The sequence below is a fragment of the Panulirus ornatus genome, chromosome 35, assembly GCF_036320965.1.
Source record: "Panulirus ornatus isolate Po-2019 chromosome 35, ASM3632096v1, whole genome shotgun sequence".
Classification (NCBI taxonomy): Eukaryota; Metazoa; Arthropoda; class Malacostraca; order Decapoda; family Palinuridae; genus Panulirus; species Panulirus ornatus.
In genome coordinates this window covers 1,783,237-1,789,344 of record NC_092258.1, presented here as the reverse complement: position 1 = coordinate 1,789,344, position 6,108 = coordinate 1,783,237, and the positions used below count along the sequence as shown (strand labels likewise).

At 45.3% G+C, this 6,108-nt stretch overlaps 1 non-coding gene across 1 annotated transcript; it reads right to left on the bottom strand.

Annotated features, from left to right (window-relative positions):
• Window positions 1-264: 264 nt before the first annotated feature.
• TRNAR-UCU (transfer RNA arginine (anticodon UCU)) lies at window positions 265-337 on the bottom strand. Its single transcript has one exon. It is a non-coding gene; the product is annotated as a tRNA-Arg (tRNA).
• Between the last annotated feature and the right edge of the window lie 5,771 nt (window positions 338-6,108).

Sequence of the window (6,108 nt, the reverse complement as noted above, 5' to 3'; positions counted from 1 at the left end):
CCATTTAGGTCTGGCCAGCGGCTGCCAGCTCGGCCAAGCCTGGCCTGGGGTCAGCGTGGCCGTCCTGGCAAGGGAACAGAACACGTGTGGTTAACACACAAACACACACACACACACACCTGGGTCTGTGGAGGCTAAACGTGCGACGCTGTGTGCGCGGCAGACAAGTTGCAGGACAACACTGTGCATTTCTGGCCGTGCAGCATGTTGCAGGCTGCACAGCAAGCGTAGCGTCAGCTAACATAAACGCCGACAAACGGCAACCATCCCCAGCGGGATTCGAACCCGCGGCCTCTGGATTAGAAGTCCAGCGCGCTATCCACTGCGCCATGGGGACTACATAGAACAAGTGTTTAACACTACGTATTCTAACTATTCCTACTCTGCCAGGTAGACGTCGGATCTTGTATGATTCTGTGTTCGTGTGGGTTTTAATAGCTTTTCATGGTGTTGGTTGTGATGAGAAAGGTACAGAAGGAACCTTGTGAAGATTAGACTTGTGAATGATGGTATCACAGCCACACTAAAGGGGCAACTGAGGTATGTGTGGCCTGGGGTGGTGGGGCACCCACGACCCAACCTACACACACACACACACACACACACATACATACACACACACGTTAAGGAAGAAGACCGAGGGAAAACCTGGACAACTTTCTACATCACAAGTTTTTGTGACCTGAGTCTAGACTCCACAAAGTTATTTCCTCGATGTATATTTTTTCGTCTCCAGATTATAGTTGTTATGTTCCTGTTACGTACAGCCTGCCAGCAGCTGTCTCAACTTCACTATATTCTAGGAACAGTGACGTAGTCTGAACTTGGGCGCTTTTCAGTGATGGCAATGTGGTCTGAACTTAGCTGTACTGCACTGACTGTAAGATGTCGCTTGATGATGGTCTGATCTTAGCAATGTTTCAGTCATTCAAAACTTACTAGATATCTGAACTTAGCTGGATTTCTGTTACAATGTACTTCTCAGGAGTCTGAAATTAGCTGTATCTTACCAAATATGTGGCAGACCAGACGTGCATGAGTCTTCTCGGCTTTTGGAATCCAAAATAGAAAAATCGATACCTGGAACTAAGAATCCAGAAGGCTCACTGGTAATCTATATCATCATTCCGACCAGCAACGCGAACACATAAGTTAAAGAAAACTACAAATTACATCTTTGGTCTCTGACCTCTAAGTTCATCTCCATTGGTCAAGGGAAATGATAAATCCTTTAGTCTGCCACACTTCTCGTCTTACAGTGAGGGAACCTCGTCTGTTTTTCTCCCGGTAGTCCAGCAGACAGGTTCCAGCGCCTGGCTGGCCGGTCGACCGGCTGGGTGGCTGACTGTGCGACTGGCTGACTAGCTGGAAGACCCGGGAAACGTGATCTCAGGAGCTTCGCAGAAGATGGGTGGCTGGAGGATGATGAAGACTGTGTTACATTCAGCCGTACACAGGATGGTGCACCCTACCACAGGTGAGGGGGAGGGAGGGACATTCAGGCGTATACAGGATGGCCTGTGTGCACCGTAACACAGGTGAGGGGGGGAAGGGAGCTGATGACTACGTACATAAATGCTCCCTGGAACAAGCTAAAGGAAGAAGGTAGTTAAAGGTTAAAGAAGACGATAAGGCGAGCTATTGTCTTCAGGGCTGGCGGAGGAGGAGGAGGAGAGTGTGCCAATGATCGTACGGTCGTTCTGGTTGAAAAGGGGAGGGTAAGGAGGGAAGGGGGGGAAGGTTGTGTGGTGGTGTTGAAGGCAGACAGTGGTAGAGAATGAATGCGCAGTGTGGTTAGGTAGAGACAGTGGTGATGTGAGTGGTATGTGGTACAACACTTGTGAATGCTTCAAGACAAGTGTGAGATGTGTCAGCTGTTGTTATAATCATTATTGCTATCATTATTATCATAATCATTATCGTTATTATCACTGCTATTTTTGTTATTATTATCATCATCATCATCAAACACTATTTTCTCCCAGACAGATCCCTGTTCACTTCAAAATCCCACCACAAGATATCAAAATATCTCGATCACAATGAATCATTTATCAAAGCAATACAATAACTAACAACTGTACTGAAGAAATATAATAAACTCCTTAAGAGGAACTATACATAACCTTGAATTACAATAGAACAACAGGATCTATTACCACAAAGACGGCTATTCAAACACTCTTACAAATATGGTGCAGCAGTAGCGTGCTCCGCTGCACATGATCATTATATATTTCTGATGATAATTATGCACGCAGGTTTATGAACGATCACTTGGCCGGTAGTTCTGGGTAATTATAGACAGCTCATTATGTGAGGCGAATGGGTTAAGTAGTAATTACTCTTACATGATTTATGCTTATATATATATATATATATATATATATATATATATATATATATATATATATATATATATATATATATATATATATATATATATATATAAGCATCTTAACGAGTAGGTTAAAAAAAACGAAACAATTTGGGAAGATTATTTCTACAGAATTCTTCACAGTAAGTTATTAGCGTTAGTAGCAGTAGCAGCAGCAGTAGTAGTAGTAGTAGTAGTTGTAGTAACAATAATGACAATAGTAGAGGTAGAAACTGTAGTTGTTGTTAGAACATGAACGACAGTTAAGTGACCTAAGAGAGACCCAGTCCAACAGTCCCAAGTAACAGTCACCTGGATTATTGTGCTTCAGGGTCGTGTGGTCATGAATAGGGGTCGTACCGGTGTCCTCAACAGTCATTCCGTCGTATTGAAGGGTCGTACTCCCGTCGTACTGAAGGGTCGTACTCCCGTCGTACTTAAAAGGTCGATAATGTGAATTTAACGACCTAAGTCCTGATATTCTGCATACAGCTGGCCTAACTAAGCACGCTCGTTAGATGTAAATTAGATTTCTTTAACGTCAGGTCTTTTTTTATCGACATAAAAACTAGTTAGAAGCATTATCCATAGATGGAGATAGACGACAGGGATGGAAAACTGAGAGATGGATAGAAGTGTAGAAAGTTTGCTTTAGACACAGACTTTTGCATCTGGTGTTGAGGAACAATAAACTACAGGGTCCTACAAGAGCCTACAAGCCTGCAAGATTGTACAAGCCGCTTAGGAGGCCCTACAAGTTCCTGCAAGCCTAGAAAACCCTACAAACCTAATATTCTACAAACATACAAGACGTTACAGGGCTAAACGATCCTACAAACCTACTACAAACCTAGAAAAACCTACAACAACCTACAAACTTGCAAGACTTTCCGAGAGCCGACAGGCCTACAAAAGACCTACAAGCTTCTTAGACTTTACAAGGGCCACAAGCTTACAAGACCTTGTGCAGCCAGGCCATTTTTTCCGCCCACAACTTCTCACAGTTATCCCACAAGACCTTCAGTACCAGGTGGCCACCTGCCTGCCTGCCCCTCTCAGCAGGTGGTGGCTTGACCAGGTGCTTTGACCAGGTGCTTCCCCGTTCGACCAGGTGGTTGACCGAACACGTGGGGGCGTTATCAAGTGCCTTTCAATTGGCTCGATGCCCTATATCTGTTCGCTGGCCACACCAGGTGAACGGTGTAGGTGGGGGTGGTTGGTACTTAGTATGGGCGGCTCTTATACCAGGATATCTGGTAGCCAAGTGGTTGGTGAAACCATGTGAGAGCTGGTCTAGCTGGCTACTGAACCAGATGGTTAGGAGACCAAGTGGCTGCTTGAACAGAGTGTCATGTGACAATATGGTTGCTGGGCCAGATGGATACTGGACCAGAAAGTTGCTGGACCAGATAGTAGATAAAACTAGATGGTTACTGGACCAGAGGGCTGGTAAATCATATGGTTCCTGGACCAAATGGTTGATGAACCAGATGGTTAGTGGTTTAGATGGTTGCTGGGCAAATGACTGCAGGAAGTACAGACTGTGCACTTGTAGATAACTGCTTGAAGTAAGTGCCAGTTTAGACCAATTGACTGATGAGACTCGCTGATTGTTGGACCACCGGGCCACTGGACCGGATGGCTAATGATCCGAGGACCACCTGACCAGCTTGCTGTGAAGGCCACTTTCTTTCTCCTTTTACGATGAAAACTCCGGCCATGGATGAGAGCCCTCATGGACTCCTGGCCTTAAGCGGAAGAAAGGAAAGGGCTAGAGAGAGAGAGAGAGAGAGAGAGAGAGAGAGAGAGAGAGAGAGAGAGAGAGAGAGAGAAAGAGAGAGAGAGAAAGAGAGAGAGAGAAGAGGAAGATTGATTTACGAGTTTTTGGTGGAAATGGAACCCTGCATTTTATAAGGGTACCATAACGGGCCCTTCGGACCCAAGGTTCATACCTTCGTACTCAAGCGTCGTACCGTCGTGCTCAAGCGTCGTACCGTCGTGCTCGAACGTCGCGTTTTCTTCGGTCGAAAGAAAGCCTTTAAACTGAAGCTGGAAAATAGGAGACACGTACATTAACGAACACTTTTCCTAGAGTGTCTCCTCTGCCAATATCACCCATCAATGATACCATCACTCTGTGTCGTATGGCCTTGTATTCGTCCCACTCAGCAAGACAGAGTTATGCCACAGTGTGGGTTACCCCGTTACATTCAACTGACAAAAGACAAGTCGAGGTGAGGCGGCGGGAGCAAACTCTGTGTCGCTGTGGGAGGTTTTCTGCGGTGCGGTGGGGAAGTTATTACATAGAGACCCCGCCGAAAATGGCTGTGCCATCATATGGCTTCTTTGTCGTATGTGGTGGCTGCAGACCCAGGTTTCTACGTCACAAGTGGACAAACCCTGCAAGAAATGTCACAACAACCTATTGTTAATAACAAGATACCTGAAATCATAAGTTTGTAGCCACATTTTGAATCTAGCCAGTAAAACTTACCATATATATATGAAACTACGTAACGTATGTCATTTATGAATTGTAATATCTTATGTAATATCAATCCACTGGGGTCTGATTAAAACCCTTTGTGATCCCTGTAATCATTTTGCGCCACCGCTCACAGGATGAGCATGGGTTGCAACATAAATTTGCCAGGGTTACCGGCACAAATTCAATCACGAGGATACAGACTGTAGTTCCTCTATCATAAGTGAATAGTGACCATGGTTTCTATGCCAAAAACGTACACTATATGGTTTCTACGTCACATGGGTATGCAGGTCTCTACGTCAAAAGTTGACTTAGAAACCAAAGTTTCCCCTTACAAGTGGATGCAGATCATGGCCTCATCAACGCAAGTGGTGTATGTAGACTATGGTTTCTACTGCGTCACAAAAATGAGCAGGGGAAGGTTTCTGCGTTACAGTGAACGTATACGACGTCCTCTGCCTCGGAAGCGGACACAGTCCACAGCATCTCACAGGAGAACTAAGCTTCTTGATCGAAGCAATATGGTTGCCATGTCATTTATGAGCATAAGCCATGCGAGTGAGGGCAGCCAGCGAGACTGCCTTTACCTGATGGCCTTGAGCGGAGGGCCAGCAGGCAGGTAGCAGCAGCAGCAGGGAGCAGCAGCAGCAGCAGCAGGGAGAAGCAGACAAGAAAGAACAGGTGAACTGGGACTCGTCTCGTCTCTTAGCTGTTTTTACCTCACAGTCCTTCACAATAACTTTAACGCCTAATACGGTAGACTGAAGATGTTGAAGACTCCTGCCGTCCTGCGCCGGCGAGAGAATGGTCTCTCCCATCTGACTTACCATTAGCTAAATGCATTCTTAATTAACCTGTCAGTAGACGAGGTTCGATTCTTCTCGACGTGTTTGCCAATATTCCACTGGTGAAGAAGCTGTGAGTTTACTGCAGTCTTGCTATGTGTTGGAGAGTAACGTCATCGCAGTGATTGGCTACATCACCTGTACAGGAGGATAGCGACATTTTCCTGGACATGAAGCTCTGGTTTCGGTGCGAGGATGCGAACATATGAGCCTCCTTCTACGTTTGTTCCTGACGCTACCTCAGTAACGCGAGAAACTTTGATATGTATATATATATATATATATATATATATATATATATATATATATAGAGAGAGAGAGAGAGAGAGAGAGAGAGAGAGAGAGAGAGAGAGAGAGAGAGAGAGAGAGAGAGAGTCCAAGTGAGTGCATATAACGAG